At 44.6% G+C, this 21,265-nt stretch overlaps 1 pseudogene; it reads right to left on the bottom strand.

The window, feature by feature from the left end:
• Positions 1-17,607: 17,607 nt before the first annotated feature.
• Positions 17,608-20,372, bottom strand: LOC102974391 (elongation factor 1-alpha, oocyte form-like; annotated as a pseudogene).
• Between the last annotated feature and the right edge of the window lie 893 nt (positions 20,373-21,265).

Here is a 21,265-nt window from a genome sequence, read left to right as displayed (position 1 = left end):
CAGTGTGTGTCATCCACTCAGACATATTTTTAATTGCTTCAGTTGTGTTCAATCCACTTCTTTGCAGGAGTCAATGTTTCTGAAAGTTCGTGGTTAAGAAAAAAAAACTCCTTTTCAATCCCAAGCTTCCTGAGTATATGCATAAACTTCACAGATTTTTCAGCTTTTCTCCTCTTCCTATCTCTTAGTCAGACCTACTCATGGAAGCATTATCCGCACCGTGGTCTTGAAATAAATGAATTTCACTAAGGCTGCTTGGGAGAATAAAGTCGTTGATATTTCTCTTATGTAAAAAACCATTTGCAAGAATCATGGAGAAAATGACGAACTAATGGTCTAGAATAGAACTGCTGCTACACTTTCGATAATGCAATGACATAAAAAACAATCAAGTAAAACCAACAATTCATTTCTTGCCCCCAGGAAATATTAGAAGGAGATTAATGCCCATGAGTCAGTCCTGCTTACACAGCATCCCCTCCAGGCAGAGTGCCTGACCAACACAGTAATGAAGGAATAAATAGATCCTAATGTGGTTGTGAAGTCACCCATGAAAATTGTTCCCACTCTTGGCTCTGACCTATATAAAATACCTCTTTCTTCAGGATATCTTCCCCTGATTTTTTGCAGAGTAGCTCTGTAGCTAAATGTGTCCCAGATAACCTTGTGTCATACTTTGATTCATTATCTTTAAACACGTGATATCTTTTCACTTTTTGGATAATTAGCTTTCCCAGTAGATTCTGAAATGGTTTGCAGTCAGGCCAAGATGGAACTAGGTGGGGTGACCACTGATTCAAGTGCTGGAAGGGTCCTTAAGGTCTGCTTGTCCAATCCCCTTATTTTATAAAAGAGTAAACATACCCAGAGAGGGGAAGGGACTTCCCCAAGCTCACACAGGAAGGTAAGTAGCTGAGCAAGAACTAGAACCCATCCATTTGGCCAACATTCTTTCTATTAACATTGTTCACCACTAAACTTCCTGGGGCATGCATGGTATCTGCCTGCTTCTGCTAGACCTTCTGATTTCTCACCATTCCTGCTTTGGAATATACTAGAAGAGAGAACTCATGGAGAGTATTTCTCTGGAAGCCTCATGATCCTAGGTTTCTTTGCAGCCCCCATAGGAAAGGTGCAGTTACAGAATTCACACATTTCTTTGGACATCTATCAAAACTGCTTTCGCCAAATGAAGGTTTTCTAAAATGAGGATGGAATGATAATTACAGAACGGAACTAAGACCAGTCAGCAAATTCAGTAAAACTTTGATTATGTTACCTACTAGGTGCATTTATTTTTCTTCTTTTTCCCCCCTCCCCGTCCTGGTGTTTATTCCTAACCCATTCACCATGCTGAACCACGTGGGAAAGATTTAAGCCAATTAGTATCTTTCCCATACATATTTTTCTAATATATATGTGCTACCTCTGGAAGCCATTTTCCATAGCCTATTGTAGGCATTTTACTTGTATTGCACACATTCTGATTAGGTTGAGAATAGCTGGACTAGTGATGTTTGTCATATAGTAAGCAGAAGCTGTAGGGCTGTAAAAGATAAATAAAATAGGTGTTGAATTTATTTGCTCTCTTCTATGAGTATTTTTCTGCTGAGTTTCGTTCCATGCCAGCTTTCCATGTACTCATATCCTGCCAGTTCATGAAATGCCATTGAGGAAGACTTAGTGATATGAATAGGTCAAGTCTATGCATCTGAGGTTTACCCTATCAGACAATCAGGGTGAAGACCTAGAAAGGGAATTGATGATGCATTCCTGGAACTTACCTGGAACCACCCTAGGGAATCACTAGCAGAGCCTGGGAAAAAAAGCAAGGAAAACACTATTGGCCAACTCCTGTTTACTTCCCACCCTCACCCCGCCCACTGCCCCCACTAATGCTGAGTCTACATAATCAACGTCGGGGAACAGACATTAGCAAAATAAATCACTTAGGACCCAGAAAGCACTTTCATGGGAAATAATTCAGGAAGATCTGGTGTTCATTTTGCATGAGTTGCCCAGATAATTGTCTGGGCTCTCCACTCTGCTGCCCTCCCAGTGCACAGATATTGCTAAAGTGGTTAGGCTTTTATGTTTTATGTTTTTAGCTTCAAACCATGAGAAATGGAGTTTTGAAGAGGCATTTCTTTAGCGTCATCATTTTGTGTGGTCTGTGAAAAGGCGGGTTCTGTGTTTGTGTTGGGTTTTGTCCTGCAATGTTCAACTGCACAGTATTCTGGTGGAAATCCACAATGTCTTTAAGCTTCTGGTTGTATAACTCTAGGGTTTAAAGTCTCCATGTGTGGATTTGGCATCAGTTAACATTTAGCCAGCTAGCTAAGAGATAGGAAAAGAATAAGATTTTCTTTCCTTATGTAATAATGAAAAGCAATAATTACAAGTATGTAATATTACACAAAGGCCATAATTAGTCTCTTCCAGTGTTTAAAATGCACTCGAGAATCATAGAGTCATTTGGAGCGTGTTTGGTCCCATTAGTATGTACTGTAGTACCCTTCTGGCAAACAAATACCTGAATTGCTACCATTTAACAATTTTATGAGCCCATAATACTGCATTTCGGGAAGTGACAAACGTGTTCAAATGTGTTCGGAAATGGAAGCAGTTCTTTTTAAGCACTGTATCAGAGAGATTGTCTTGTAAATTTACCTGTTACAGACAGGCTGGTTTGTAAAAGATGTATGTTTTGGTGTTTAAAATGTTTATAAAATTGTATATAATGGTTTCAATTTTCCAGGCTTTTGTAGATATACTGTATTTGATGCCTATCCGGATGCTTTAATTTGGGGGATCGAATATAATTCTAAGTCATCCATGCTGTTGATCTGCAAACTTCTGAGGTAACTACACACACACAAAGCATTTTAGATTTGAAAATGATGTTTTTTAAACATTTCCAAAAGTACTGTAACCTTTCTTTGGTTCTACTATTTTCATTTAACTCTCTCTGTTTCCAAGAAAATGCTTTTATTGACATTTTAGAAAACAGGTGTGTTTTGCCCAGTTACTAAATACCTGATTCTTATGCCATTTCAGATTCAGAATGAAGTACATCATTCCTTCACACACATGTGCACTCACCTAAACTTGCACACACATCACACACCAAACGTTATGCAAAGGGAAAGCTAACACTTAAAGTGGATCTTGTCCCTTATGGAAATAGATTTTTTGTGCATATAATGCTGTTGGCAGTATTCAGTCTTGTGTTCTTTTTCTAAAAAATGAAAGAGAAACAAAAAACGAACAAAAAAAGACAGCCAAAAAAAAAAAAAAAACCACCAACAGTGTACAGGTTTGTAACTGCCAAAATTTGATGGTTAAAACAAGTTTTCAAGTAAAAAGAAAAAAATGAAACTAGCAATTGTGTTGACTCTTTTTAAGTGTTGCCTTTTATTTGTCTTCAGCTAATTGCTTCCATGGCATTTATATTTGTAGGGATGGTAGTTTTCTCAGAAACTTCTTAACTCCAGAAAGATTCCCATTGGCTCTGGTGCACCTGTGCTGGAACTTTATGTAGCTTCTTCCTGGGCACACACCCTGTAGGGTTTTCTCCTGATGAGAACGAAAACAGTGCTAGAGATTTGAGCAAATAAGGGTCATCGAGCCACATCTCTGCAGAAGTCATTCGTAAACACATCCCCACGCATTATAGGCAGCTTTTTCCAACAAGCCTCTGCCCCCCTCAAAAAAAATAATAAATAAATCCAAAAGTTTGGGGCACAATTAGCACTTGAGTTTTCCTCCAAAGACCAGAGCTCTAGAAATTTTTTTACACAGAGTGAAAGTCAAAATATCTACAGGACAAGTTGGGGAGGAGGGACAAACTGACCTTTCAAAAAGTGACATTACAAGAGGTTAGCTTGAGACCAGGAAGGACTCCAGAAGGGGAGGGGCACCCTCAGCCCAGCCTTGGTGAGGGAAGGCGAGGTCCTGCTGTGAGAACCACAGTGTCTGAGCGCCAGCAGCAAAAAAGCCCCTCTTCAGGCCCTGGGCCGCCCCTGGAGTTGGCCCTGCCTGCACCAGCAGCAAAACTCCACCTACCTGCCCCTGACCAGGATCCTGGAGCCCTGCAGCCACTCTCCCCTGGCTAGGCATTCAGTCTCTTCTTACTGGAAATCCTTACCGTGCGGGCAGAGTTAGGTGTGCTGCATCCTCTGGTTACTTGTCCATCCACGTATTGGTAGGCAATGTAAATGCTTAAGAACTGCATAAACGAGAGGGTGCACCAATTTGTTGCATTTGCCAACTTCCGTGATATCGATGCTGAAAACTCAGCCTCTGTGCACCAGTGCCAAATCAAATCTTGGAGACAGAGTTTTGGGTGAATTAGTAAAGAAGAGCTCTATTGCTTGCCAGGCAAAGGGGGATCCAGTGGGCTCATGCCCTTCAAACCTGTGTGTCCCAACCCGGGGGAATTTGTTGAAGAGTTTTATAGCAATGGTCCAAGGGTCGGGCTGCTGATGAGAATCAGGGTGTGCAATCCTTTAATCTGGTCTCAGGTGGTCTCCTGATGAGCTTCTGTGGTTCTCCTGAGGTTATCAAACTGTGACCTTCTCTCTGGAATGAAGAATACGTCATCAAGTAGTTAACATGTTCCATTTGTTGGGGCTTTGAGTTCTGCAGAAGAACTCAAAGATACTGTTATGTGTATCCCTGGAGGCAGAACCAGGATCCTGTCCCAAGGCTGCACTATTGTTTCTTGGTGGCTTCTCCCTTGTCTCTGCCTCCCCTCCCTTCCCTGATTAACAACACCTTGAACCTACCCTTTGGAACTCAGGGAAGGTCATGGAGGCTGAAGTCTATTCCCTGCAAACAAGAAGTGGGGGACACAGAAAGGCTTCCATGCCCAGGAACCCCACGGGGTCCTGCTGGGTTTCGGTATAAACACTTGTATCATGGCTGGTTTCAAACTACCAAGGTAATGTGAACTGGCTCACAGATTCCTGGGACTCTAACAGTGGGCTCTAGAAAATCAGTATAAGCCAACACCAGCAGACCACTGGCTCCCCCATTAGACCAGAAGGCAGAGTTGAGCCTTCACTGTCTTTGTTTCCCAGGTTCCCAGTATTATACACGCCCTTATTAGACGTTTTTGATTGAAAAATTAATCAATGATGTCTCCAGCTAAATCCCCTTGATCTTATAAATCCTTCCTCGTTTTGGTGAACTTAGTAACTGCAGTGAGAAAGATTTCAAGAGACACAAGTGTTGAGAATGCTTGAAGCCTCCTGCCTTTCAACCCAACAGCACAGTGATGTGTTTGTGAACACACACTGTGTTCAGGGGTTCAGAGAATGAAGACTTCTCGTATATGTACAAATACACATATGTAGAGGGGAGGGAGTTACAAGATAGGATCCTATTTTATATGTTGTCCTGAAACTTGCTGTGTTCGCATAACACCCTGTTTTAGATACCTTCGCAGGTCCAGTGCTGTCTTGTGCTTAATGGCTGCATTGTTTTCCACAGCATGGTTATCCTTAATTTTATGTAATCACGCCCTTCTTTTCTTATTGAAATATAGTTGATTTACAATATTATATTAGTTTCAGGTGTGCAACAAAGTGATTCAATACTGTTATGAATTATACTCCGTTTAAAGTTATTACAAGATAATGGCTATATTTCCCTGCACTGTACAATATATCCTTGTTGCTTATCTACTTTACACATAGTAGTTTGTATCTCTTAATTCCACACACCTATTTTGTCCCTCTCCCCACTGGTTACCACTAGTTTCTTCTCTATATCTGTGAATGTGTTTAAATTTTGTTATATTCATTCCTTGGTTTTACTTTTTAAATTCCACATATAAGTTAATCATGCTCTTCTAGATGGGCTGCTTTAATGTTTGGATATTACAGACAAGGCTCCCACGAACATTCTTATGTAAATGTCCACATGTGTTAGGATTTCTGAAGGATGGATTCTGGAAGCAGAATTTTTTGGTCAAAGAATATGTCCATTTTTAAGTCTGAGTGTTTCTCCCACTTTAATTGCTTTCGAAATGGTTTCATCAAATAATAATCCCACTAATAGTTACACACAGTATGTAGCAACATATAACTCACTCTCTCCACCAAGTACATGGAGCTGGCCCCACGTTCCAGAGGCCATACTGCTGATCCAGATTCTTCGGAGCTCCTAGGTTGGGGACTGCTATGGCAACTTGCTGCCACCATGAGAAATGACCCATTAAGTCTCATCTTCTATAAATATTGTCACATGTGTCACTCTTCTGTGCCTGTGCAGGGCAGGGCTCACAGAGGAAGGCCAGACAGCTGACTGGCAGAACCACCAAGAACTCATTCTCACTGAAACACTAAATGCCTGGCTTTCAGGCTGTACATTTGAACAGGAGGGTCCAGGCAAGACAGATTTTGGCAAGAAAAATGTAAGCAGATTCTACAGGGCTTGAATGCTGAGGTTCTCATAACATCAGTCCGTGTCTGAGCCATCGTTATTCCACAACCTTGAACCTGAAGATTGTTTATCTGTGTGATGTAGAAAAACTCAAAGGCAGCCTTAAAACATGAATTTCCATATGAGCTTTTGTCAGCTGAAAACAAAAAAGGACCATCGACAGGAACTATAATGTATTGCTTTAGAGGCTGTGGAGTTAGGCCCTACCACCCTGCTTCTCAAACAGTGGTCCATGGACCAGCAGTATCAACCTGAGCAGGGAGCCTGCTAGAAGTACAGAATCCCAGCCCCACTGAATCAGAATCTGCATGTTAAGAAGTTCTCCAGGTGATACGTATGTATGTACATGAATGTCTGGGAAGCACGGCTGGACTTTTGACTTGGACTCTGATACATACCAGCTGTGTGAACTTGGATGAGTTACTTAATCACTCTGTATGTACTTCAGTTGCTTCATCTGAAAGACAGGCAGGTTACAGGAAGACAATGATGCAATGCATACAGAGTGTCTGAAAAATAAGAAACACTCAAATCGTAGCCACGTCTGATTTTTCCTGATTTTCATCCTGGTCCTCCTGTATAGAAGCAGCTTTCATCATTTCCAAGAGCCCCAACTAGTCTGGCTGCTGGAGGAACAGTTCAGTTCATAAAGATTAAAGCTATTAATAAAAAAGACAAATCCTTTGAGTTAATGCTCTGGTGTTCTCTGGAGTCATGCTTTGCCAGAAAACTCTTTGGAGCATTATCCAGCCTCTTATTTAAATAAATGTGTTTTGCACAGATAAGAGGTACGGGGCCTTGATGCGGCTGCACATCCGTGTTGAGGCTCATCCTTTCTCTCACCCAGTTATTTTCTAATGAAGCCGAGCCCCTGATCGATTTCAGGAGCTCCTTCTCCAGGCAGAGGTTTTTAAGGCTGTATCATTCCTGTGACCCCTCCCCCCCATAAATGTCATTTAACTAGGTCACAAAGGAATTCAGTGACAGGTGACGAGATCTTGGTGTGTGGGGAGGCTAATGGTCTGGATGCTTGTTCTAAATGGTAGGAAATTGAGAGGAATGAGATTAAAATGACCAAAAGGGCAGCAACTTCAGGGACAAAACTGAAATGCAGTGATAAGATTTACTGTGTAAATAATTCGCCTAGCACAGAAAAAAGCTTAGTATGGGCTCTGAGCACAAAGGGACTTTTTCATGTCTCAGAATATAATTAATTAAGAATTCAAGATACAAGGTAATTAGAGAAACCATAACCTGGAGGCATGCTTCTGAATTATTCTGATCATTTTTAACAATGAGAAAATTTAATTTTCCTGTCATGTGGCATAGAGTTTGAATTTGGATAATGTAAAGAGCAATGTTCAGACAGTGCAGTGAGCAAATTAAATTATTTCTTTTGATTTTGATTTTCCAGCAAAAATTAGGATCAAATGATTGAATCTAAATCATGGAAATGATTGTCAGAGCTGAAAAGTACTTGAGAGAAAAATGTACAAATTACAATTGACTCTCGTTTTCTCTAACACTAAGTTGCCCATGTTGCTCTCTTTGTAATTACTATGTGCGTGTGTGTGTGTGTGTGTGTGAATCTATTTCATTACTTGCCCTGGGACAAAGGGGATGAATAAATTATTCTAATATATAATGGAGGTTATGTTGAGTTACCACCAAATTAAACTCTCTTTCCTTGACAGGAAGAGGCTGTCAACAGTTTTTAGACCCCAATTAGTACTCATAGAGTTAAAAATTAAATTCACTTTTAAAAAAATTCACTTTTTGATGAACCCAGCATTCACAGAAGATGTGCTACAATCTACCGTGCTTAAATTACCCATTTTTCACATTCTTTCAGGCATTGCTTATTTAAATATTTCCAAGGGTACTTGAGATGCTTTTTAATACATCAATTATCCGACATGCATTTTCAAGAGAGTTACAATGATGTTCCAATATCTGTTACCTCATTTTGTACCTATAAAATCTCTAACTGTACTATCAAGCTTTCAGAAGATCCCACTCAGAATTTTGTCCCCTGAAAAGATGTTGAAGTCCTAGCCCTAGTGCCTGTGAATGTGACCTCATTTGGAAATAGGGTTATTGCAGATGTCAGCAAGTTAAAATGAGGTCACACTGGGTTAGGGTGGCCCCTAAGCCAGTATGGCTATTTTCCTTATAAGAAGAGAGCGCACACACACAAGGAGAATGCCGTATGAAAACGGAGACAGAGATTGAAGTGGCGTGACTACAAGCCAGGGGACACCAAGGATTTTTGTCAACCGCCAGAAACTAGGAGAGAGACTCAGAACAGATTTTCCCTCAGAAATTCCAGAAGGAACGAACCCAGCTGACACATGGATTTTGAAATCTGGTGTTAAAAAACCATATCTACCTTACAAAATTGGGATGAGATGCTGCTTACAGGTACAAACACGATAGGTGCTTGGCACACACTAAGATTCTAGTTTCTAGTTCCAGGAGGCCTAGAGGTAAGAAACAAACCCAGTAGAGATAACCAACCCTGTCCTCCTCAGGCAAAATGACTGTTCTTTCATTTTGATTGAAAATTTTTGATTGACAAGCAACAAGAGCAATATGAAATAAGCTTTTGTTGCAGGAGAGGAGAACTCACCACACTACTACTGCCCTAACAATTTCTGTTTTCATTTTCTATGATTACTTTACAATCTTTCATTCATTTGCATAATGTTTCATAATTGTAATCACAGTATAGCCATCATTTCATCTTCTATTTTTTCCCTCTGTTATATTTAAATATTTTTCTTGCTTCTACAAAGACATCATAATTAAGTGTTAATAATTTACCTTCTTTATATTTGAGGGTCATGGATGAATTCATGGAAAACGAAGCTTCCAAGCTGGGAAAGCTGAGAGGAGGGGAGAATGAGAAGAATCTTGAATCTTCTGAGGCTGGTATCAGAAAGAAGGAGGCCCCCTTCTCTCTGGACATTCCAGGATCATGAGCCTGTCCACTGGGTTGGGAGGGTCTTGTGTTTGAGATTGAGCCCCCTTGGAGACATGGATGCTTCCGTGAGGCCTTGGAAGACCTAGAGACCAAAGCCCAGGGCCCTGCTGGTCATGAGGAATGGGTATGGGTGCTTTCTAAAACTCCATGCCTTGTCTTCCAGAGGCAATCTCCACAAGGTCCTATGAAGACTTTCTTGAAGCTATTTTTGCAGGCCAAGCACACTCTTAGGTTTCACATTTATTTGAGGTGGCTGAAAATTATGGAGCTCTAAACACCCCCCAGGTCACCATGTTGGTGTTCTCACTGATCACATGTTTAGCCTCAAGGACTGCCTGGAGGATCCACACCTCCCCTGGGAGAGTCATTAGTCCACTAAACCATATGCTTCTCGTATTAGTCAGGGTTACCCAGAAAAACAGAACCAACAGGAGGGGTAAGAGAGAGATTTATTTTAAGGAATCAGCTCATGTGATTGTGGTGATTTAGTGGGTCCAAAATCTGATAGGGTAGGCGAGCAGTATGGAGACTCAGGGAAGAGTTATAGTTCAAGTCCAAAGGCAGTCTGCTGACAGAATTTCTTCTTGCTCTGGAGAGATCAGTCTTTGCTCTGTTAAGGCCTTCAACTGATTAGGTGAGACCCACCCATATAATGGAGGATAATCTGCTTGACTTGAAGTCCACTGATTTAAATGTTAGTCTCATCCAAAAAAACACCTTCAGAGAATACTGTTTGACCAAAATATTGTTTAGCAAAACACTATAAATAATGTTTGACCAAATATCTGGGCACCATAGACCAGCCAAATTGGCACATAATGTTAACTTCCTCCAGGGCAGAAAGCCATGCCCTCTTAGTCATCTCTGAATTCTTCATATGTTTTTATTTTAACTATAAAATTTATCTACACACATTTAAAATCAGAAGACAAGTAGAGAAGAAAGCTAAAATCTTTCCTATCTTCAACTTATTCCCCAAAGGCACCCCCATATAATAATTTGATTCATATTCTCTGGTCTTTTTAAAATAATGAAATGTAAATGTGTGAAATTTGTTTTACAAATATGGGACCCAATGGTACACACTGTTCTGAAACATGCCCTTTTCACTTTGTGGGAGTCCCTGGACATCTTCCTATAATCAGTACATTCTTTCAGCAGCTGCATAATATCCTGCTGCATGGATGCACCCTAGTTTATTTAACAGTTCCCTTGTTGATGGATATTTTTGTTTCCAGTTTGGGACATTGAACACATTTTAGCAATCCTGTGCAAGAATATTGTACAATAAAGATCTAATAGTAAAGATCTAATAGCAAAATTATAAGATCAAAGATATACTCATTTTAAATATTGCTAGACTTTCCTTATCAAATTAACAGGTGCTTAAGGAGTGTTTGTTGAGTTGATCTGAAAAGACACAGAGTTCTGAAGCAAATCCAGCCTGGAAGGAAAGGAGAGAGAATTGGAAAGGGAAGGAAAGAGGGAGATTAGGAAAGAGGTGGACAATGTTTGGCAACCAATCAGCATTTGGCTCTGCCCATGCTGCAGACAGTACTTTGTATCCATGAGGTTGTGCAAAATGACTCCCATGAGGTAAGTTCCAAGAAGGCAGGGCTTTGTTTTGTCATTGATGCAACCCAAGCTGTTCAAACAGAGCCTGATTAAAAAGAAGAGGCTAGGGCTTCCCTGGTGGCACAGTGGTTGAGAGTCCGCCTGCCGATGCAGGGGACACGGGTTCGTGCCCCGGTCCGGGAAGATCCCACATGCCACGGAGCGGCTGGGCCCGTGAGCCATGGCCGTTGAGCCTGTGCGTCCGGAGCCTGTACTCCGCAACGGGAGAGGCCACAACTGTGAGAGGCCCACGTACCACACACACACACACACACACACACACACAAAAAAAAAAAAAGAAGTTAGATAGAGAAATACTTGTTGAATAAATAATACAAAGAAAACCAAGACCCATGGAGGTTAAGTTAAATAAGAAAAGATATGTAGTAGTGTGTATCTGTTAATCCCAAACTCCTAATTTATCCCTTCCTTTTCCCCCTTGGTAACCATAAGTTTGTTTTCTACATCTGTGAGTCTGTTTCTGTTTTGTAAATAAGTTCATTTGTATTTTTTTTTAGATTCCACATATAAGTGATGTCATATAATATTTATCTTTCTCTGTCTGTCTTATTTCACTTAGTATGATAATCTCTAGGTCCATCCATGTTGCTGCAAATGACATTATTTCATCCTTTTATATGGCTGAGTAATATTCCATTGTGTGTGTGTGTGTGTGTGTGTGTGTGTGTGTGTGTGTGTGTGTGTATCTCACATCTTCTTTATCCATTCATCTGTTGATGGACACTTAGGTAGCTTCCATGTCTTGGCTATTGTAAATAGTGCTGCTATAGATAAAAAACAAGGACCTACTGTATAGCACAGAAAACTCTATTCAACATCTTATAATAACATATAATGTAAAAGAATCTGAAAAAGAATATATTCATGTGTGTGTGTATGTATATATAAGTGAATCACTTTGCTGTACAACTGAAGCTAACACAACATTGTAAATCAACTATACCTCAATATAAATAAATAAAAAGATACGAAAAGCATATTGAATGTTGTATGCACTCAGTACATGGTAGCTGCCTTTATAGTAGCAGATACTAAATTGGGTTGTCAGTGAGTACACCCCAGTTGGCTGCCTGCTAAGCAAGTGACTTCCCACTGCTCCACGTGGGGTGTCCTTGGCTGAGGGAAATCATCTAGAAAAAGTGGAATTCAGGTTTTATACTTGGATTGAAATTCAAGGACAAAGTAGAGTAACTGAGAGCAGCACATTTTGGAGTAAGCAAGGCAGGGAGGCCTGAAAGACTTGAGCGTGGCCTCTGGTTCCATTTTTCACTTAGGCTCAGGTTGCCAGCTCTATGGGGCATAGAAGGAGGCAATACAAATGTTTTCTTCTGTAGAATTTCCTCTTACAATAAACAGACCAGTTTTAATCATGGTATTAAAAGAAAGTGGCACAAAAGCTGTGTAGGTTCTGCCACACACCCTGTAGCTGTGGCAATTACACCATTTTGGATAATTGTCTTGTAATTGTCGCTGTGATTTAAAATCTAATGTTATCCTCCAATTGTTCTGATGTCTTTTCGTGAATAATGTAATCGTCCCGTGAGCCCTCCCCCAGATTCTCATTTAGATTGTGTTTGAGTTATGAACCATTGTCTTACACGCCATTGTCTCATAAAAGGAATGCGCCAAAGACAATACAGGGAATAATTAGGGCTTGGCTAATTATGGGAATGTGAGTGAGTAAGGTTTGAAGTTTTTCTCTGGAAATATTTCCAACTTCCAATTGACCTATAAGTAAAGAGGAGGGGGGCAGATTTCTCTTTGAGGGTCTTCGTCTACTGCTATCTGTGAATGCTGGACATGTTTGTTCTGTTTGATGTGGTGGGATTTTTCTTTTCAGAACAGAAGGAAAACAGATTATCCATAGGGTGGCTTTTCTTAGTTGTGTTACGTTGTCATCATTAAATGCAAACAACTCTGTAAACATGAGCTGGTGCATCTCCCTACATGGCCAAAATACCAATTGTTTATATGAATGGGCAATGGCAGCTTGGATTTGTGTTTCTGGAGTCTGGGACTTGGTTTAGTATAACAAGAAGAAATCCATTGTATTCAGACAAATGACAAGAGAGTCATTTTAGAAGTCCAATTTATAGCTTCTACCCTGAGAAGGGACCATCTCAGTCTGGTAGACTTGCTCCTTTATTTCCATGCCAATGACATGGATGCCCTCACTACTAGGCCCTCTCAAGCCTGAGGAAAGTGGGCGGAGGGGTACCCTGACCACCTAGCAGAAGAGGGGAGTGTCAAGTCAGATCTAGTCACCACATTCTCTTTGCATTAGAGCCCAGGATAAGTTTCCGAGGCAGCTCAAAGCCTACACTTCTCATGCAGAGAAAGACTATTCACCTGAGCTTGGCTTCTCACTGCCCTCACCACCAAGTCCAGACATCCCAGCTTGACATCACAGCCCTTCAAAGACCTGCCCATTCTTGACATTTCCAATCTGCAGGCCCACCATCCTGCCCTCTGGGCTTCAGCTCCCTCTGGGCCTTTGTACATGTATTTTTTTAAGAGGTCAGTATTTCCAATAAGTTTTCTCTGATTCCTCAAGCTTTGTTGTTGCTCCTCCTGTGTTCTCCATAGCATCCTGAAGTTAGCCCTGTCACAGCATTTCTTACATCATGTTATACTTTTCTATTCACTTGTCTGTCTCCCTTGCCAGATGGTGGGATCTAAGTGAGCAGGATGAAGTGTACAATCCAGTTCAACCCCATTTGCCATCAATGAACATCTGGTGAAAGAGGGGATGAATGAAAGAAAGAATAAGTGACTTTGTGTCTTCCTGGCCTCACTCAGGTGGAGGAAGCAGGGCATCCACAGTGAGTCTTCAGAATCGGGGGCTATCAGCTGCAGCCTGGTGTGCTGAGTGGCTGGGACCTGGTGAGAGCTGTGTGTCAGCACAGAACGAGCTCCCTTCACGAAAGCACAGAGCACCCCAAGGAGTGAGTTGGGAGCTGCAGAGCCTCCTTATTTGGCCTGAGGAGATGGGCTTACAGATGACCTGACAGGAAGCTTTTTAGAGCCCTGGAGTCTGACACAGGCACAGACTGAAATTGCAGAGCCAGGGTGCTTCCTTTTGGGTCTGAGGCTTTTGGGTGATCCAGTGACAGCAGGGAAGCTCCCCCAGCATCCATCCATGATTGGAAGGGAAGCAGCTGCCAGGAAAGTGAGTCAAGGCTGCCAGGAAGGGAGGGAGGAGGCTGGGTTGGGGCAACATGACCTCTTAGGAAAGAGTGGGCCCAAAGTGGAGTGTTGTGATGGGATATGTGGTCTGTAGGGTGATTTTATTCTGTACAGGAGGGGTGGTTGTTTAATATTTGAAGTTCCCTAAGTGGGACAACAGACTCTAGAGATGGTTATTTAGCATTTGAAAGAGTAATCAGAAGCCCCTCTGACCTCAGAAGTGTAGGGGACAGCATAATCACAAGTCTCAACCGTATTTATCTCCAATCAGCACCAGCGGGTGTGTTGTTTGTTGTAATGGGTATTAGTAAAGGGTGTTCACTGGTGAAGTGAGCAGAGCTGACGCATTGGTTGACTAGAACTATTGTACGGGCATCTTCCTGGATGAACAGGTGAACTCAGGGGCCTTGACCCTTTGAAGTGGCAGCCAGAGCCTAAGGATTCTATCCTGTGTTGAGTGATTTTCAGGGGGTTCTGTCCCCCACTAGAAGGCTAGCTGAAACCTACTGCTGGGATGTCAGCCACCTGCATACCAGGTCCTCATCAGAGACTGAAAGGTCTCTGGTAGCTCAGAGACTTCATCGAACTCTACAACAGACATGTGATTGTTTTATGCCTGCTAACAGAAGCATATGTGAAGGAATTTTCTGAGACTTGGTTCACTGTACCGACTGGTCTCAGGGGTGGGTGTGATATCTAACAAGTAGAGGCCTCCAATACCTGCCAACCAAGAACCTAATCACTGTGAACGAACAGGGTGCCTTAGGTCCATTTGCAACATATGTTAAGAATTAAAGGAGGGGGCCTGGGCCAGCAGAAATGACTTCTCAGGTAAAATGCCAGAGCTCTCACTACAAACCTGAACTGCCATAGCCATAGTTTGGTGCCAAACTCTGGTGGCTCAGCCAATTCTGGTGGCTCTTTGCAGTGCTGCACAGATAGTCTCTTGGAGTTTCTAATGAGATGAGATTCTCTCACTTACCAGCAGTGGAATTACTCCCACCCAGTGTGGAATTACTCAGTAGAGAATATGGTACTTAGAGGATTAACCGTGACACTTTTAAACTTTTTCAAATTGAATTTAAGGAATCTTTAAGAAATGAGGTCAAGACCGTGAGAGCTCTTGAAAATTGAGTAAATTGGCACTCAAATATTCACTTATTTCAACAAAAGTAGGTTGACATTCACTAACGAATCAACAAATGTTTTTCAAGTACATCTTTTTTTTTTTTTTTTTTGTGGTATGCGGGCCTCCCTCTGTTGCGGCCTCTCCCGTTGCGGAGCACAGGCTCCGGACGCGCAGGCTCAGCGGCCATGGGTCACGGGCCCAGCCGCTCCGCGGCACGTGGGATCCTTCCGGACCAGGGCACGAACCCATGTCCCCTGCATCGGCAGGCGGATTCTCAACCACTGCGCCACCAGGGAAGCCCTCAAGTACATCTTAAGGACACATCTAAGTTGGAAGTTTAGTTCTTCAATCATTTTAAGCAAAGCTGTGGTCATGATTTTGAGAATTTTAAATAAAGTGTTCTGAGGACAATAAGGACTAGCCATTTTCCACAGACCCCAGGAGGCATGAGGAATCCAACAGGTGAGCAATTTGCACTCTATCCCAGCCACCGCTCCTGCACTGGCCTAGGTCTGGGTAGCCTTTGACATTGACAGGCTTGAGGTGCTCCAAAGCTGGTCCAGCTTCCATTAGGCAGAGTCATGCTGACAGCAGCTGGAATCTGACAGGCTTCCCAGCACTGGAGACAGGTGAGCTTTTTGCTACCTGGCACAGTGACAGCTCTGATGTGTCATCCCACTATTATTTCTAGGTTTGTGCTGGGTGTGGGGTTTCCCTGGGGATTTGCACATGAAAGGAAGCCAACTTGACAGGCAGGAACAGGTAATGTTATTGATCAGTGAAAAAAAAATAGATCACTGCACATTTGGTCTAAATCTTGGACATCAAAGTCCCAAAGTGATTAGGAATGTCACTTCCTGCCTATCCCCAACATGGCTACAGAAAGGACTCCAACAGCCCTCTTAGGCCTTGATACTTTTTAATAGCATTCTCAATGTTTGAAGATTAATGACTTTTCCAATAGAGAACTGATTGCAATTATCATGCAGCTGATTAATTTACTTACAGGAAGGCTGGGTGTATGTGCATGTCCTAGCACCTCCTAGCAGATGCTTCTGGGCAAGGGATCAAACTTCCATGTTTCAATTACGCCCCTGATTATCTCAGCTGGACCTCTCCCCTCTCCAGAACGGCATCTCTTTTAGTTAGCGATCCACCCTCACCTCTCATCATAGAAGCTCCATCCTTCTAATTCCTCAGGCCAAGAACATAAATGTCACCTTTAACCCCCTTTCCTTACATCTCACATCCAATTTTTAGATATTTGTCAGTTTCTAAATATAGTCAGAACTTCTCACTGCTTACCTCCATCATGACTATCCTCCTGGTCCAAGTTGCCATCTTGCTTGGGTGATTGGAAATCTTCACTGCCTTGCATCTTTCATGGTCTACTTTCCACCTCTACCATTCTCACTGCTCCCTTGCTTTATGCATTTATCACCACCTGATATTTACTTGTCTCTACACACTAAGTAAGTCTAAGGGGTCAGACTAACATCTGGCACAAATTCTGCCAATATTTGATGGATGGATGAATACACCACAGGCAGACCTCAGGGGCCTGATTCCCAGTATATGATGAATGAGCATGTAATTTAGCTTACTAAGTGCCATGAGGTGATACTCTGCTGCATCTGAAAAATGGAAAACAGAAATTAGGGAACAAAAGGTTACAGAGCTCCATTCATTCCTCACCCTCTAGGCATAGTAACCTAACCTAAATGAACATGGTGGGCAGCATGTTGAACCCAAACATCCATATATAGTACCTCCCTTCTGCCTAAGAGAAATTCTCATTTACTCTTTCAGGATTCTGACTGCTAAAGCACCTAGTACCAGGAATCGAGGACATGGTAGTGTTGGACTAACTTATTGGCACTGAGATCCCACCCTATGCCATTGTGACTATACTTTATCACATCCCCAAACAATTCTTCCTTGTGGGAAACAGGAGAAGGATAGGATAGAGCCCTGGGTAGGAGAAGGCTGTTAAGACCTGAATGGGGTGTTCACCAGCCAGAGCATAAAACTGCTTTGAAGCTTATGAGCCTTAAGTTAGTTGTTCATCTACCCAGAGGTTCCTCATTGACCTCACGCTTTCTTCCTTGGAAGAAACCATGACAGCTAGCCTAAATTTTATTAATTTTATTCAGTCAATACACAGAAGTATCTAATCTGCATAGTGGAGGTTGCTGAGGAAACTAAACTGCAGGGAGAAAGACATGCTTCATTTCTTGCTGGCCTTCACTGCTGACTTGGTGACCCTGGCCACAAATGCTGTCTTCACCATGGCCTCGATGACATCAGTGGCCAGTGTTTGCCTCATGTCATGCACAGCAAAACAGCCTGGAGGAGGAAGGAAGGAAGAAGAAAGAGTGAAATTTCTAGAAAGAGGCACAGAAGGAAAGGCTCCTTGGCCTCAGTCAGAGGTGCTTTCCTTCCCAGGATTCAGCAGCCATCAGTCCCTGGCTCACCTAGAGGTGGGAACTCAGAGAAGGTCTCCACACACATGGCCTCGCTGGGAACCATCTGCACTATGGCTGCATCAGGGCCTTGGGGTTGTCCTCCAGCTTCTTGCCTGAGGGCCGGTCAATCTTTTCCCTCAGTTCAGCAAACTTGCAGGAGACGTGGGCCGTGTGGCAGTCCAGCACCGGCATGGATCTGTCGCGAGTGATTCAAGATGATCCCCTGGTGAGGGGAGGAGGATGGAATTAGAAGAGATCAGATGGCACCTGTGATCTGGGGCCAACTCTCGGCCAACGTGTGCCTTCTGTAGAAGTCGGGGCTAATGTCTAAGAAGCACTTCCATCACCACCAAGCACCAAGGCCCGTGGCCTCCCAGGCAGCTTACCTGTGCCACAAAGCTGCTGGCCCCCATGGGAGGCAGGTAGGGGGGTCGTTCTTGCTGTCTCCGGCCACATTGCCACAACGGATGTCCTTCACAGACACGTTCTTCACGTTGAAGCCCACATTGTCGCCAGGCAGGGCCTCGGGCAGGGCCTCGTGGTGCATCTCCATAGACTTGACCTCAGTGGTGACGTTGCTGGGGGCAACGGTGACCACCATGCCAGGTTTCAGGAGGCCGGTCTCCACACGGCCCAAGGGCACAGTGTCGATGCCTGTGCAATGGGAAGGGCAGTCAGAAAGATTCTAGACCCACCCAGTGACAACTGCCTTCTGGGGAAGTCCCTTGTCCTGGGACGCAAGGACCAAGGCCACCTACAGGACTAGTAGGAAGCACCAGGACCCATGACTGGCTTATTTATGCTATGTATCTATCAGATAAACTGGAAATGCTGGGGGCTTTGGCACTTTATCCTACTTTAAAAGTCAGGATCTGAAACCTGGCAAGTCAGACACCAGACCTCATTCTCAACTCCTTCATTCCTCAAGAAGCCCTGTCACCTCACCTCCAATCTTGTACACGTCTTGCAGAGGCAGCCTCAGGGGCTTGTTGACACGGCAAGTGGGCGGGAGGATGGAATCCAGAGCTTCCAGCACAGTCACCCCAGTGGTGCTTCCCTCCTTTCGCTCAACCTTCCAGCCCTTGAACCAGGGCACGTACGGGGAAGGGGGATGGGGATGCGGACCGGAGGTGAGCCTGGGGCATGGCTCCCGGTGCGCCCACCCCAGTAGCAGGACCAGGACCGGGACCAAGACCCGCGACGCGCACCTGCAGACCCGGCCCGCGCTCACGTCGCTGCTGGGCTCCAGCATGTTGTCGCTGTGCCAGCCCGAGATGGGCACGAAGGCCACGGAGGCTGATCTTCTTGATGTAGGCGCTCACTTCCTCCGTGCTCTCCTGGAAGCGCGCGGCGCTGCAGGCGGGCTCGGTCGAGTCCATCTTGTTGATGGCCACGATCAGCTGCTTCACGCCCAAGGTGAAGGCCAGAAGCGTGTGCTCGCGGGTCTGCCCGTTCTCGGAGATGCCCGCCTCGAACTCGCCCACGCCGCCGGCCACGATAAGCACTGCACAGTCGGCCTGCAGGACACAGACACCACGGGGTCAAGGGCTTAGTTAGGGGAGGGGGCGCCGGCCGGGCTGGGAAGCCTGCTAGAGTTTCGGGCAGCCCCGGGCCCCTTGGGAAAGCTCGGGGACGGGATGCTCCCCAGAAGTTGATAAATTCGTGGGTCCCTTGGTTGCTGCTGTGCGCAGAGGTCCCGCCTCCCAGTTAAACTCTCACCTAGTCCCATAAATGAGCTTTTAGTTCCTTCCTCCCAGACGGACCCCAAGTGATCTACTTGTCTGGGCGTCAGAAAACCTGGTCCCTGCCCCAGCCTGAAAGGGGGCCCGTATCTGAGCCTCACAGAGTCTGTCCTCCTCTGGTTCTTTCAGAATTGATGATTGGCATGGATGAGGAAAACCTTCTAAGGCTTATGATACCCTCCTTCCCAGAGTCCCGGAAATAAAGCCTGAGTTTCCTCCCTTCCTCTGCGCCTGCCCCGCCCCCATCCGAGAGGGAGGGCCCTGGGAACATGGGCTGCTTTACCTGGGAGGTGCCCGTGATCATGTTCTTGATGAAGTCCCTGTGGCCCGGGGCTTCGATGATGGTGATGTAGTACTTGCTGGTTTCAAACTTCCACAGGGAGATGTGGATGGTGATGCCACGCTCTCTCTCTGCCTTCAGTTTGTCCAACACCCGGGCGTACTTGAAGGAGCCCCTACCCATCTGGGGAGGGGTGGGGAGTGAGTAGAGTGCACTGATGGCGAGCAGACTGACCTATCCCAGGGAATTCAGTGGCGCCTTAGACCTCACAGCGCACCCTGCTGTCTGCGTTGGACCCACCGAGAAGCAGGACATCCATCCCCCCACCCCAGCTCCTAGAGGCCACCACCGCGCGCGGGTGCCTTACCTCCGCTCCCTCCTTCTCAGACTTCTCGATGGTCCTCTTGTCGATCCCCCCACACTCGTAGATGAGATGCCCAGCGGTGGTGGACTTGCCAGAGTCCACGTGGCCGATGACAACGATATTGATATGGGTCTTCTCTTTGCCCACGGCGGCAGGATCCTTCCTTCGGTCACTGCTAGAGGGGAGCACGGGGCGGGTGAGGCCACAGCGTTCCAGGCCTGCCTCTGTCCTCCCCTCCCCTCCACTCTGCTCCTGCCCAGCACCCCCCTCCCCACTTCACAGCCTAGCCCGGAGCCTGGAACATGGTAGCGTCAACTGAAAAGTAAAAGACTTGCCAGGCTCACGCCCCGGCAAGAGTCACGATCCCAGGGTCATAGCTGGTACTTCCAAGCAGTCCTGGCCCAGCCATCCTTTCTCCCGTGTGGGCCTTCCCCCCACCCTTTCTCCCATCCTTCCAATCCCCCCATCCAACCCTCACCCCCAGCACACTTCCTGTACAAGAAACCCCAACACGCCATAGTTTGCAGCTTCTCTCCTGCCCCATGCAAGTCCCTACCTCCAGAGAAAAAGAAACCAAGTTAATCCAGCAAGAGCTGCAGCAGCTGTGCCTCCTGCTTTTATAAACCTAGCACTGGACCCTCCTCTGGTTCCACCCAAATCTGATACCAGAGCTGGAACTGGTTAAGTAATGCCACTCCTTACCCCCAAGCCCAGTTGCACAGACTTCTTCTCTGACTGATTGAATATATGGATGAAGAGAGGGTGGGTGAGAAGGTGTGTGGGTGGAGTGGGGGAAGGGAAGATTTTGGAAATAGGAAAAAAATAGAAAGAAAGAGAAATAAATAATTTTGGCGGGAATGAATGCTGCATGGCACCAGACTTTGCATGCGACTTCCCAAGACTAAGGTGCTGAGAGGTTGTGGCCATTCATTCATTCATTGAGCAGTTTATTGAGAAATACAGTGCTCAACACTGTGCCGGAGGCTGAGGCTTCCAAATTAGGAAGCAGTCATGGCCTGACTTTGGGAAAGCTC

This window comes from Physeter macrocephalus, chromosome 16 (genome assembly GCF_002837175.3).
Source record: "Physeter macrocephalus isolate SW-GA chromosome 16, ASM283717v5, whole genome shotgun sequence".
NCBI lineage: Eukaryota > Metazoa > Chordata > Mammalia > Artiodactyla > Physeteridae > Physeter > Physeter macrocephalus.
This window is presented reverse-complemented; position numbering and strand designations above follow the sequence as displayed.